The following is a 14,848-nucleotide window of genomic DNA, read 5'->3' as shown; positions in this document are numbered from 1 at the left end:
CGTGAGTACTAAACGATTTAAGCCGAACGACTTAAAACCGACCTTCCTCTGGCATTGTCGTCTAGGCCATATAAACGAGAAGCGCATTCAGAAGCTTCATTCTGAAGGTCTTCTGGATTCATTTGACTTTGAGTCTCTTGATCTTGCGAGTCTTGTTTAATGGGCAAGATGACGAAGCATCCTTTCAAAGGGAAAGGACAGAGAGCGACAGAGTTATTGGATCTGATACATAGTGATGTATGCAGACCAATGAGCTGTTCAGCTAGAGCGGGTTATCTGTATTTCGTTACGTTCATTGATGATTTCAGTCGATACGGTTATGTCTATTTGATGAGACATAAGTCTGAAACACTTGAAATGTTCAAGGCTTTCAGAAACGAAGTGCAGAACTAGCTTGGCAAGACGATCAAGACACTTCGATCGGATCGTGGTGGCGAGTATATGAGCCAAGAGTTCACTGACTATCTGGTTGATTGTGGTATTGTATCACAATTAACTCCTCCTGGAACGCCACAGTGGAACGGCGTGTCTGAACGGAGGAACCGAACACTGTTAGACATGGTTCGGTCTATGATGAGTCAGAGAGATCTTGCGAAGTCCTTTTGGGGCTATGCTTTAGAGACGTTGCGTACCTGCTGAATAGGAGTCCAACGAAGGCGGATGAAACGACACCATATGAGATATGGACGGGGAAGTGTCCCACGTTGTCGTTTGTCAAAATTTGGGGTTGCGACGCTTACGTGAAACATCAGATGACTGATAAGTTATCCTCCAAATCTGATAAGTGTTTATTTGTAGGCTACCCTAAGGAAACTAAGGGTTACTACTTCTATATTCTGGCAGAGAACAAGGTGTTCATTGCTAGGAATGCGACTTTTATGGAGCGAGAGTTCGTCTCCAAAAGATTCAGTGGGAGTAGGATCGAATTTGAGGAAGTTCGAGAGCAACAAGTAGACGCTGAGCCGAGTGAACAAGTTGAAGAACTTTAACCTGTTTCACTGCCGGTTTTGACTCAACCTTCGACGAGTGAACCTCGGAGATCAGGCAGGATTCGCCAAGAGCCTGTGAGATACGGATTTCTCGTGACTGGGAATGAGGAGCTCATGTTATTGGAACATGATGAGCCTACCACATACCCAGAGGCTATGGCGAGTCCGGATTCCGAGAAATGGCGCGAGGCTATGAAGTCCGAGATGCAATCCATGTCAGACAACCAAGTATGAACTCTGGTTGATGCATTTGAAGGGATAAAACCCATCGGATGCAAGTGGATCTTCAAGAAGAAGACCGACATGGATGGCAACGTGCACACGTATAAGGCACAACTTGTGGTGAAAGGATTCCGTCAGATTCATGGTATTGACTATGATGAGACATTTTCACCCGTAGTTATGCTAAAGTCCATCAGGATCCTACTTGCCATAGCCGCATATTACGACTATGAGATATGGCAAATGGATGTCAAGACCGCGTTCCGTAACGGGAACTTGACCGAGGATTGGTACATGACATAACACGAAGGTTTTATCGATCCAAGGAACCCGAGGATGGTGTGCAAGCTTCAAAGCTCCATTTATGGACTGAAGCAGGCTTCGAGGAGCTGGAACCTTAGTTTTGATGAGACAATCAAAAGGTTTGGTTTCTCACAAAACGAAGACGAGCCATGTGTTTACAAGAAGGCTAGTGGGAGCACAGAAGTATTTCTAGTGTTGTACGTGGATGACATTCTCCTAATAGGGAATAACGTTCCTACCTTGCAAGACGTTAAGTCTTGGCTAGGAACGCAGTTTTCTATGAAGGACCTAGGAGAAGCGGCCTACAGTTTAGGCATCAAGATCTATAGAGATAGATCGAGGCGGCTTCTAGGATTGAGTCAGAGTACTTACATGGATAAGATCTTGAGACGATTCAAGATGCAAGATTCCAATAAAAGAACCTTACCGATGAGCAGTGGCACAATTCTCTGCAAGAGTCAGTGTCCTACGACATCTGATGAGGGAGAACGCATGGATCGGATCCCATATGCTTCGGCAATTGGTTCGATCATGTATGCCATGCTTTGTACTCGACCGGATGTATCCTATGTGTTGAGCATTACGAGTAGATACCAGTCAGATCCAGGTGAGTCGCACTGGATCGCCGTCAAGAACATCCTGAAGTACTTGAGAAGGACTAAGGATATGTTCTTGGTATACAGTGAGTCAGAAGACGAGCTCGCTGTAAAGGATTACACTGATGCTAGTTTCCAGTTAGACCCGGATGACTACTTATCGCAGTCTGGCTATGTTTTCTGCTTGAATGGAGGCGCTGTTAGCTGGAAGAGTTCCAAGCAAGCGACCGTTGCACATTCTACTACAGAAGCTGAGTATATTGCTGTGTTGGACGCAACAAAGGAAGCTGTTTGGATCAGGAAGTTTGTTCGTGACTTGGGTGTTATTCCTAGTGCTAATATCCCCATTGCTCTGTATTGTGACAACAATGGAGCGATCGCGCAAGCGAAAGAACCCATATCCGATCAACGATCCAAACACATACTCAGACGATTTCACCTTATCAGGGAGATCATAGACAGAGGAGACGTGCACATTTGCAGAGTATCGACAGATGACAACATTGTCGATCCGTTGACGAAGCATCTCCCTTCGTCGAAGCATGAGGGTCATGTTAGGGATATGGGCATTAGATGTTTAGCAGTCCATGATTAGAGCAAGTGGGAGATTGTTGGTTTAGTGCTCTATGATGTACTGTTTGCGAGCTTTCTTTGGATACATTTGATGTATTGATACTTTCTATAGTTTTAGGAAAGTGTTTGATTCATTACATGTTGTGCATACTAGATATGTTGTGAAATCCATGTATTGTTATGAACAATACTAAACTCCCTAGTCATGTATCATTGTGGGAATAATGATATACTAAGACTAGTATGATGTGTGATTGATGATCATATAGATGATCATATGTATTGGATACGATCACAGTCATAGGTATTCGTTGGAGAACGGAATACTGGATTGACCCACATGAGATTGTCACATGGACTAGCGTCACGACTTGAATCTCATATGGCGGTTCCATGATTGGATCCTAAGACCTGATATATCTACGGAATCCAACATGAAGAGTTGCGTGGTTTGAATACGTCAAACGTCTTGCGTAACAGGAGGACTATAAAGGCGTGTATCAGGTACGAAACGAATCATGTGCTGGATTGTTGTAGTCAAGACGGGATTTGTACCTCTCGTAAAAGAGAGAGATATCGTTGGGCCCCTCGTGTGAGCGAGACTGTAGAAATGTGTGGCCGCACTATAGACGAACGTCGTCTATTTCAGAAAGTCGAACTCAGTGAACGAGAAAGCAGTCGAATCAGATAAGGTGGCTTGTCCATGCCTTATGTTCGACATATGATATCGCGATGCAAAAGGATCATCAATCGGAATCAGCACTGGCGTTCGTAAGATCACGAGCAAATTCTATTCGAGATAGGTAGTCATAGTGTCTTCCTAGAGACCGCCTATGACTTGTATATCCGAAATAGGGATTTCGGGTTATACTGTTATATCGAATGAGCCTACACGGTCACACACACAGGGAAGGACAAAACGCACGAGAAAACGACGGAAAAACCGAGACAGAAGGGGCTAGAACGGACGGATCGAAAGGGCCAAACCCGACGGTCCGCCAGGTCTAGACCCGACGGTCCACAGAAGGCAGACCATCCGTTCTGGCATGTCTGGAACGGACGGGCCACGCTGGCTTGCTGGAACGGACGGTCCACGTGCATTCCTGGAGCGTCCGTTCCGGCTTTTGGATTTTTCAAAATTAGACCGAATTAGGGTTAAATCACCTTATAAGAAGGAAATTAAAACCAAAATTAATGGGGAGACTTTTTGAGTCGTCTCGTACAAAACTTTGAGAGCTTTTGGGTGAGATCCAAAGAGTTCTAAGAGTTCCAAGTCTCGTTTTCTCGAAGCGCGAAACCGAATAGCTGATTCGGGTCCTAGCAGACAAGTTCCAACCGTTGGAATCCATCCCGATGTGTGGATACGTGTAGAGGGCGAGGTATTCTTCCCCCCTTTCGTGATCAGACAAGTTCTTCAATTGATACAGGCCCCGGATCGATTGAGGTAAGCGTTCTAACGTTTCTACGATTCATAGAAGCATAGTTCTTGGGTTTCATTCAAATTTTTGTTTTATATCCGCTGCGCAAATCCTAGAATCGATCTCTTAGGAATATGATTCGCTTTAGAGATCCCAGAAATCCCATCATTAGTGGCTTCGGGGCGTTATAAATGGTATTAGAGCAGGTTCTCTCCCAGTACGGTATGGTTCGAAGTCGAACTAGGCAGAAGCTGGTGGGCCTGTGACAGCCCAGATACCGTAGGAGGGCGGGGAGTGATCGCCGGTGTGAGAGGCACGGACAATGAGCGGCTCCTGACGAGTTTCTGGATAGGGGTACAGGGATGAATCGAACGCACCGGAATGAGAGGGATCCGAAGGTTGTGTAGGTATGAGACTACACAGTGATAGATAACTTTAAAGGATTAATTGAGCTACTCATAGTAACAAGATGCATATACCTTTTCGGTTAACCATATCGAGAGAACTCCGAAGTTAAGTGTGCTCGCTTTGGAGTAGTCTTAGGATGGGTGACCTCTTGGGAAGTACTTTCCGGGATGTGTGCGAGTGAGGACAAAACACATTAAAAAGTTTCGTGTTGGTGTGTGGGGACAACTTTTGATGCAGCCCAGAAATCCTCCAACATCAACATGGACGATAACAAACAAAACTCGAATGAGAAGCAAGACGATGTCGTCGACGCTATAGGAGGAGAAGAAGTGAACACTGAGCATACCATGTCAACCATTCTTACACCTTCACTTACAAGACAAATGACTCAAAGTCTACGTTCAAATATCAATACATATGTCGAAGAGTGGCTGATCAAAACATCCGAAAATGTTCAAGACAATGCAACGGATGCGATAACGACAAGAAGCGCTAAAACGTCACATTGTTATGGAGTTTATGTTGTCCAGCACCAAAGACTTCATGGGCTAACATGTGGGCTACTAAGAAGATATTTGAGGATTGTATTCTCAATAAATGGACTGAAGATTCAAGCTCAAAGAGCCCAAAAATATTTGGTGTTGACCTAATTTAAATATGCACAAGTCCAAGAAGATGTCAACCCATTAGAGAGGATATGGTGCAACCTTTGTACCAAATTTCGGCCAGCCCTTATCAAGCACGAATTTGAGAAGCTTTCTACACCCTTTTAACCTCATGAAGACCTAATTTAAAGCTCCTAGCCGTTGCAAGACGTTGCACATCCACTTCCATCAACTTTCCACTTTTTCCTTACTTTATGGTGTCTTGTTTTCCATTACCTTTCTTTAATGTTTTGTTAGCTCCTCCTTGTGCACGAATTTCCCATGATTTCTTCTGTGTTTCAAGCCTATTTAAAGGCCCTTGTATGTCAAGAATGATCAGACTTTGAATTGATAAAAATCGAGTTGCATATTTGCTTCTTCTTCTTGGTGTGTCCGAGAGTATCGCCTTCTGCGCATGTGTGTGTGTGTCACCCTTGTGCAAGGTCAAACCGTGGTGGATTCAAGGTTGGTTTAGCTCTTTTGAATCCTCTTTCATACCCCTATCTTCCATCAAAAATTGGGAATCATCCGAGTGCCCTTTGGCCTGGAACTTCCCTTCCATCTATCACCTAAACCGAGTGCTCTCGAGTGCTCTGTTTTAGTCCGACTTGTGTGTTGATTTCTAAGGACTCCGAGTGCCCTTTGGCCTGGATATCCTCTTGAAATCTAACCATAGGAATACCTTAGTGAGTCTCCAAGTGTCCCCTGGTTTCGAGCTTGTTGTATTCGTTGTCCAAAAGGCAACATAAGACACGCACGTACAAACCGCATTTCACCGAAGGAAACGAGCGAGACTTCCTTGGCTCCGTGCGTGTATCAACTTTGACATTCTGTAGTGGCATTGGGGCGTTAAGGGGAACCGTTAGTAAAATTCTATAAGCAATCATCACATTAGGAAAACAATCTATGCGTTTTAAAAAATTCAATACATCGATAGGTTTCATAATTTTCTTAGGCAAAAATTCTTTTAATAATTTCAACTCTATATATAGTTCATTTCTATCAATATCAGAGTGTTCATCTTTTCTAAGAGCTGTCTCAAATGCATTATAACATGATTTCAAATTTGTATCATCAAAAGAATATAGCTTTTCTGAAGTAAATAAAAAACCAAATATATTTTCATATTTTTTATATTGTTCAAATCTTTTATTAAATAAACTAATTATTTGATCAATAATATATAAAAAAAATAGTTGATCCTAAATAGTTCTTCGGAAGAAAATGAAACAATCGACGACTCATTAGTTAAACTTTAATCTGAATATCGTCTTCTTTTAATTTCACGTCTTTTTGGAAACACGGGATCTACATCTATTTCGATGGCAATAATTTTAGCAGTTTCTAAAGCACTAGAAAAACCAGTTTCTCGGTAGTTTAAAAAAAAAAACAAATCAAACATTTTATCTTTTCAATAGAAACATCTATACGCATATCACTTGATTGTAAATGTTTACTAACCAAATTAATTGTCTTCGATATTTCAAACCAAATAACTATCGCTACCAAAAACTCAAAATCACCAAGCTCATTTATAGCTAAAGATTTAGTTTCACTTCTTATTTTAGAATCATTATCATTTTCAGATACTTCAAGTAAAGCTTCTTTTATCTACGAAATTTGAATCTGATGGCTTTAACACTTCCAACACGACTTTCCCAACGAGTGGAAGACAATGGTTTTAAAAATAAACCTTTGATATTATCTTTCAAAATTTGCCACCTTTTAGTAGAATTGGCAAAAATTGTATAGATATGTTGTATGGACTCCAAAAAAAATCTTTAGATTTACTACAACTGTCAACCATATCACATAATGTTAAATTTAGACTATGAGAACGACATGGAGTATAAAAAGCTCTACGATTAGTGTCTAAAAGTTTTTTTTATACACCTTGATTTTTTCCTTTCATATTTGATCCATTATCATAACTTTGTCCTATTATGTTATCTATATCAAAATCAAGTAATTTTATTTCATTTTGTAACACATCAAAAAGTCATTGACCACTTGTATCATTCACATTTAGAAATCCTAAAAATGATTCTTCAATATTAATGGGATTAGAAGAGACATCTACATACCTGAGTATCAAAGACATTTGTTCTTGATGACTAATATATAGAGTACAGTCAAGTACTACAGAAAAATATTTTGTTTGTTTTATATTCTTTATTATCTCTTTCTTAATTGTAGAAGCAAGTAAAAGTATTAATTCGTTTTGAATATTATGACCAAGATAATGATGATGAATTTTATCATCCGTTATACGTTCTAACTTGTTCTTGAACAATTGGATCAAATTCATTCAACATTTCAATCAAACCTAAAAAATTTCCATTACTATTTTCAAACAGTTTTTCATTAGTACCACGAAATGCTAAATTATGTTTTGCAAAGAATTTTACAACTGGAATAATTCTTAAAAAAATTTTAAAATAACATTTTTCTAATGATCTTTTTCTTTCGTAAGTTATGTACGAGCTACTTTATCAATAGTTTGATTCTTTTGGAATCGTAAACGTAAATCATATCAAGTGGTCAATTTTTTTAAATGTTCTACACTCATTTCATGTTCTTTAAGTCTAATAATACTATGTGTTCAATCTCTAAACCCTTCATTTGCTAATTGACCTTTTCCAATGTTTTTTTTTAAATATTTTGCAACAAAAACAAAAAACTTTGTCAAGTTCTTTCGAATATACAAACCAATCCCTATTATATTTTTCACCGTTTGGTAAAATTCTAATATAACACGTTGAAGAAAACCGTCTACAATATTTATCTTTTTTTACCTTTTTCAATTAACATGTCCCGTTTAAGATTGTTTTCTATCAAAATATCAATCATTTTAGAATCAAGAATATCTCAATTTCTTGGATAAAAAATATCAAGTATATCGTTAGACTCAGATGACTTACCTTCTCCGCCATTTTTTAGATCAAAAGTATTAAACATATCATTCTCTTCAAAAATATTTTTTTCATTTTGTTTATCATTAGGATTACTAATACTATCACTTTCATTTATATGTACTATATTATTAGAACATTCACTTTTATTTTGAGTAGAAGTTTGTGATTTTTTTCATGATAAATTTATCAAGAGCTCATTTTTTAGATTGAATCAACTCTTCTTTTTGTCTTACGTTTTTCACATCCAGATTCATATTTTCTAATTCTAGATGACATAATTAAATACATATTTTTTTAAAATTTAAAAAAGAAAATAAGAGAACGAAAAAACCTAGAAATTTATGAATCAACTTGATGTGATCCAAATAAACTTTATCTTGTTGTTAAAGAATAATAAATCTGCAATGCAATGATAATGTTATCATTAGAAAAATAAACATTGATAATATTTGTTAAAAATATAAAAAAAAAAAATTAGAATTCTTAAAAAGTGTAAACCAATGAAAAGTATGAAAATGATTTTGTATAACAAATTTTAGATTTAAACTTTAGAGATAGATAATACAAGATTAGGTAGATTCACTTTATATTTATAGACAAAAAAATTAAAATTATTAATTATATTAATTAATAAATATAATATCATAACGTTCAAAAACGACTAAAAAGTTGGAATTCTTAATAATAAATATTATAAAGATATTATCCATCTAACTTTAAGGAAAAAAGACTTAGTACATTATTTATTAAATTTGTATTAAGAAATATTAATTTTAAATTAATAAATTACTTTTAAAATATTTTTTAACTATGGGCCCGCCTAAACTGTGGGATCCCGTGTTGAAGAACCACTGGCACCTTCTTTAAGACGGCCCTACAACAAAATAATGAAGAAGAAAGAATATATGGGTTGTTTTAACCCTAATCTCCAAACCAAACCGGTTTACTAATGTCTAACCGTCAGCATCATTAAATATGTAATTTTATATTTTCAATACCTTTGTCGGGTTTTTTCTTGTGGGGTTTGCCACATATATGAATTCTTTGCTCCTACGCCTTTTCGCGTTCAAATAGTTTGTCATTCTTGATATCCATGAGTCCGGGGTTTGGGCTATTCATTCCCTGTGGGTTTGAACTCATGGTTTCCTTCCTTTTATTCAAGCGAATGTCCTTCTCCCAAGTTTGTAATACCTGCAAATCAAAAACATTTCCTAGGGAAGTAGCTATGTTAATGCAGTAAGTGTACCCGAGGAATTCTTTGTAAGAGCATTCCATTTGTACCGTTTCCTTTTCTTGCACAAGCTTCACTATATGATCGTTAAAATAAGTCATAAACTAGAATGTAAAGAGGAACGAATGTACCGGTATCATCTTCTAGCGTGTAGCCTATGAGACTCGTATGCTTATCGGGTGGCCACTTTAGATGTTCCTTGGTTATCATGTAGTTCTTCAGTCCATCGACATTGATCCCAAATTCTTGTCCCTGTGTCCCGTGTTGCAGAAGTTTAGTTGTGGGCAGCACAGTATACCTTGCATATTTTCTGCAATGTCATTGTGGTCTTTTCAAGTACGCTTCCTTTGACATTTCATCCAAGTTTTTCTCGGTTTCTTGGGCGGTCTCTTTTTTGTCATCCTCTGCTTCTGGAGGTCCCTTTTCAAATATGACTTCATTTTTCTCAGTCACCACTATGGATTTGTCCTCGGGGCCATCCGTCATAGCCATTTCTCGATGCTCAAGATACTCATGTCCTTGTTCCTGGTGCTCCTGGCATATGGTCTCATGAGTAGACGCAATACAAGAAGGGATGGATTCTTTACCTGGTAGGACAGTTGGTGTTTCCTCCTCTTGTTGGAATTCTTTTTCCTTCGTCTTGTGCTCATCTTCGGTTCCCGTGAATCTATCTTTTGTGGAGACTTCAACAAACCGGATCAAAGCTTAATCCTCTAAGAGAATTAGAACCTTTCATTTCCTTCAGCAAACCTTAACAGTAAATAATTATGTGCATACATATCTTTCTATATAATATCATTCGCACACTTTTGGTATATTTATAAATATTTTATTTTCACTGATTAATATTATATCGTAATTCAAATGTTATTTGGTATCAACATCTTTTTTTATAAATGGTATCATTGTCTTTGAATATTGCATGTATTTTTGTTTTGAAGAAGGTAAATAACATTACATTACAGTATTAATATGGTGCATACAGTAACTCTTACAAAACCTAGACTATATATATTAGGGAAGATTCTGGAAAGTTCGGTAACAACTACAAAACCGATCTTTGTGGTGGCAAAGGATGATACATAATTATATATTAGCTTCAATTGTAAAATGATGTATGACAAATATTAACGAATTCTAGAGACTGAATAAATTTTAAATAACATAATACAAATGTCAAAGTTTAGGTCTTGATTAAACATGCTCATTTTGACTTTTTGTTGAGTTTCACTATGTTATTTTCACGTATGAATAATTGTTTTCTGAAAAAAAAATATATATACTTGTATTCCATTTTATTTTATTTTATTTTATTTAAATTATATTGGTATTCAATTTAATTCTATTCCATTTTTATTAAAAAAATATTTACTAAAGACATTTTAATATTCATCCATTTGCTTTTGATTTTTTATACTCAGTAGTTAGAATTCAATTCGGATTTATTTAATTTGACTTTAAAAAATTACACTCGTTCAAATTATTATTTTTTTTTTATAAAATGTGATTTGTATTAGTACTAACCGTTAGAAACCGTATACAAAAAATTCTGCATACAAAAAACTATGAATTCCCATGATGAAGTGGGCAAAAGGCCAAACTAAATGGCCAAGAGAATCAGTCTACGTGTTGTTGTTGCTCAGATAATACCAATGAGCAAGAAGTTGATTTGCATCCATTCCTTCGACGGATCTTTGACGGAGAGTAGAATATCCCGTATCGTGCGGTCGATCTTCATTATGTTCACCTCAGCACTCTTGTTTTTGTGCCGGAAAATCATGTTATTACGTTCCCTCCAGATAGCGTGCACCACCACCTGTAAAGTAAACTTCGCAATGGTCCTTCTCCCTCTCGAGCTGTCGGTGTTCTGGGCTTCAATCCAGTTTTGGCAGATCTTGATGTCTAGCGGTGGTTGCGGCCAGCAATAGGTAGCCAAATGGTTCCAGATCTGTCTGCTGAAAGTGCACTCAAAGAAGAGATGTTTATGAGACTCATCCTCTGCGTTACAGAGCACACACAACCGATCCAAATTGATTCCCCAGTTTGCAACTCGGTCCCTCGTTGGTAATCTTTCCTGCATTACCTGCCACAAGTGAAACGACATACGTGGTATAGCTCCTCGAAACCAAACCAGTTTATGCCACTCCTTCTCCGGAAGATGTTCCCTGATCTGTTCTCTTGTCTTAGCAGAAGAGAAGTAGGGCATGAACACGTCGTGTTTGTGCCGCCACAATGCCCTATCGGGGCCTTTCGCGTCTGATGGAACCGGAGTTTGTAGAAGTGCAATATGCAGTTGCAGAAGTATGTCTGATCTCGCCCCTGAAAGCGCCCAATTTCCTGCACATACAACGTCTTTGACTCTCGCTGTTCTCGGAATGCCTTTGGAAACACGATCAATTAGGACCCCCATAGACATCCAATTATCCTGCCAGAATAATGCTTTGCTTCCATCACCAAGCTCCATCTGCAAAAAAGGCTTCGCCATTGGTCTGAGCTTCAGGAGTTTCCGCATGTTCCAGGATAGCGAAGTTGTGAGTTTAGTTTCCCAAAATCCTTTCTTCTGCAGCCCAAAACACTCGTTCAAATTTTAGATAACGAAACCGAAACAATAAACCGGTCGCGACCAAATTGAAGATGAAGATAAAGCCCAAAAAAATAGTACATGTAGACAAAAGATAAACGTAGCCAAATAATAAACTTATTAAATATTAAATTAATATTAAGGTAAAGTAATCATTATTTTAATAATTTAGAAGTTCATCGAATTTTTGGACCGATTATTTCTTTTCAGAAGAAAGAAAAAATTCATGAAACACCTCTAGAATTCAAATCCAAATTAAAAAAGAACTTTATTCTCTTTTTTATGGTTGTCATCCAATTGGATAAGAAAAAAAATAATTATGTCTTATTTTTTTTTTATTAAACGGCAAAACAATCATGTCCAACAACTAATGAAACAAAAGGTAATTAAGACACGTGGAAGCATTTTTTATTGCAACCTGTAATATATATTTATTTGGACTCTTTCTACTCTTGTATATATATATATAAATAATTTTTCATATAAATTTATTAATTAACATATATATATATATATATATATATGTTGTAATCATGCCCTGTAGCGGGCGGCAAAGTGGTGTGGGCATGCGCAAAAGCGCTCCACAACCACGGTTCGACCCCGGACTGGGCAATCACCTAATACCAAAAAAAAAAATATATGTTGTAATCAAATTGGACCTCTAGAAAGCCCAATACAAAGCCCAATACAAAGTTACTTCATCATTAAGATGTATTGATGTTTCTTCATTACGAAGAAAGTTATGTAAATTGCCTATAAATACAAGACTAACATACGAATGAAAGATATACTTTTCTCGTTACTCGCTCTCTCTCGCTTCTCCCTCTATATCTTCTTATACTTCATCCTTCCTTTTTATTTTTAACACGTTATCAGCACGAGACTCTACCGACATAGAAGTATAAAAGAAAATATCATACAAAAGGTAATGTATGATTCTCTATCTCTATTCATCTTCAATTTCATTATATATAGACCTTGGGAGGCTCAGCCACCGGTCAATAATATAAAACTAATCGCATATATTTATATTACATTCATATAGACTTCGCGGGCTCAGCCACCAGTCAATGATATGAATGTTTATAAGTATTGCTATTATTATCATAATGGTTGGCTATGCCACCTAAATATGAATATTATTTTTGTCATTATTTATGTTATTATTTTTATGATGGATGGTTATGCCACCTTAACTATTTACTTTATGCAATATGGATGGTATTACCGCCTGGTAATATATTCATGATTATATCTATTGTTATTACGTATGATAGATATGTCGAATTTGGTTAATCTCGAAATCGTTGCCTTCGATGTTTATGGTAAAAATTATATGGCATGGGCATTTGATGCCAAAATGCATCTGAAAGCTAAAACGATTGTCAAAACAATCGAAAAAGGGCAGACGACATCTAAAGCTGATAAGGTAAAAGCGATAATATTTATGCGACGCCATCTTGATGATGCGCTAAAAGATGAATATCGCACGAAAGAGAATCCCGCAGATTTATGGGAATAACTCAAAGATCGTTTCGATCATGAGAAATATGTGATCCATCCGAGAGCCAAAACGTGATTGGCTGGATCTGAGATTTTAAGACTTTAAGTCTGTGCGAGAATGTAATTCCGCAATGTTTAAGATAATATTTGTTATCGATGTGGTATGAACGATCATTGGTCACAGACCTGTCGTATACCGAAACATCTTGTTGAATTATATCAACAGTCATGTAAAGATAAAGGGAACAATATCCAGACAAATTTTGTATCTGGTGTCCCTGATGATTTCATCAATAAAGAAAGAGATGGAACACATTTGGATATGGCAGATTTCCTTGATCAGTCTAAAGATGAAAAAAAAAATGATGACCATCTGAGAAAATCGACATGAAGTTTATTATGAATGTTGCATTGTGTATTTTATTTCCAAGTGTGTTTTATACTCTAACGTTCAGTTTCTGTGTTATGTACTATTTCATCTTTATCTTTGTTTTCAGGAATATTTCGTATCTTTCACATTGATCAATTCGACTTGAGATATGTCGAAATTCAAGATCAATGATGGGGATATATGTATAGCCGATAGTGTTACGACTCATACGATACTTAAAAATGAGAAATACTTCTCTGAGTTGAGTATTACTGAATCCAGTATTAACACAATATCTGGAAATGCGAGAATGATCATGGGCTCAGGAAGAGCTAGTTTTATGATGCCTGAAGGCATAAAGATTATGATCAATAACGCATTATTCGCTCCAAAGTCTCAAAGTAACTTATTGAGTTTCAAAGATATTCGCCAAAATAATTTTCATATCGAGACTATAAGCGAAGAAAATCGTGAATACCTTTGTATCACGTCAATGATTGCTGGAAAGAAGCATATGATGGAAAAGTTACCATCATTATCCTCTGGATTATACTTCACAAAGATATATATGATTGAATCATATTCTACAATGAACCCACGATTTGGAGTTGTGTTCAAGATTTGACATGATCGATTGGGTCACCCTGGTTCAATAATGATGCGGAAAATTGTGGAAAGTTCTAATGGTCATCCGTTGAAAAATGAAAAGATTTTTCAATCCCATGAACTCACATGTACCGCATGTTCTCAAGAAAAATTGATAATACGACCATCATCGGTCAAGGTCGGAAATGAATTGCCATCATTTTTAGAACGAATACATGGGGATATTTGTGGACCAATACATCCACCGAGTGGACTATTTCGATACTTTATGGTATTGATAGATGAATCAAGCAGATGGTCACATGTTTGTCTATTATCAACCCGCAATGTTGCATTCGCGAGGTTTCTTGCTCAAATTACTAAACTACGAGCTCAATTCCCTGATTATCCTATTAAGAAAGTGAGGCTTGATAACGCCGGTGAATTCACTTCTCAAGCTTTCAATGACTATTGTATGTCACTCGGAATTGAGATTGAGCATCCTGTTCC

This window comes from Tarenaya hassleriana, unplaced genomic scaffold (genome assembly GCF_000463585.1).
Source record: "Tarenaya hassleriana unplaced genomic scaffold, ASM46358v1 Cleome23, whole genome shotgun sequence".
Taxonomy (NCBI): Eukaryota; Viridiplantae; Streptophyta; class Magnoliopsida; order Brassicales; family Cleomaceae; genus Tarenaya; species Tarenaya hassleriana.
This window is presented reverse-complemented; position numbering follows the sequence as displayed.